This window comes from Chrysochloris asiatica, unplaced genomic scaffold, assembly GCF_000296735.1.
Source record: "Chrysochloris asiatica unplaced genomic scaffold, ChrAsi1.0 scaffold00381, whole genome shotgun sequence".
NCBI classification, from domain to species: Eukaryota; Metazoa; Chordata; class Mammalia; order Afrosoricida; family Chrysochloridae; genus Chrysochloris; species Chrysochloris asiatica.
In genome coordinates this window covers 489,140-489,761 of record NW_006408899.1, presented here as the reverse complement: position 1 = coordinate 489,761, position 622 = coordinate 489,140, and positions in this window count along the sequence as shown.

The window sequence follows — 622 nt, the reverse complement described above, 5'->3', positions numbered from 1 at the left end:
TTTCCAAGGAGTGACTGGTAGATTTGAATCATCAACCTTGCATTTAGCAGTCCAGTGATTATCCTACAGTACCACACCAGGAATCCTCTTTGATGCGTTGTTGTTGTTGTTAAGTGCCTTCAAATTGGTTCCAACCTATAGCAGCCCTGTGTAGGGTTACTGAGGAGTTGCTGGTGGACTTGCATTGCTGATTTTGTGTTTAGCTGTCAAGTACTTATCATTCAGTGCCATACCAAGTGTCTAATTTTTAGGAGATGCCAGTCATCTAGTTAATCTTCTGTTGTTTGAGTGTTTTCCTTGATATTTGATAATGTATTTATGCCATATATCTGATCCCCTTAGGAACTCAGGGGCTCTGTATGAAAAGCACTGGACTGCAAACCTCAAGGTCATAACAAGATTGTACCAACTAATCTGCAATAGAAAGATGAAAATTTCTGCTTCTACAGAGATATACAGCCTCAAAAACCCTATATAGGTTTCCCCTGAGTTGGGATTGACTCCATGGCACTTAACAACAGCAATAAGAATGTATAATTCTAGATTTAACCTTTATGTCTTTTATCCATTGTGGTAATTGATGTTTTGTTTCAACTATTCTGGGCCAAGATACCACTTGGTT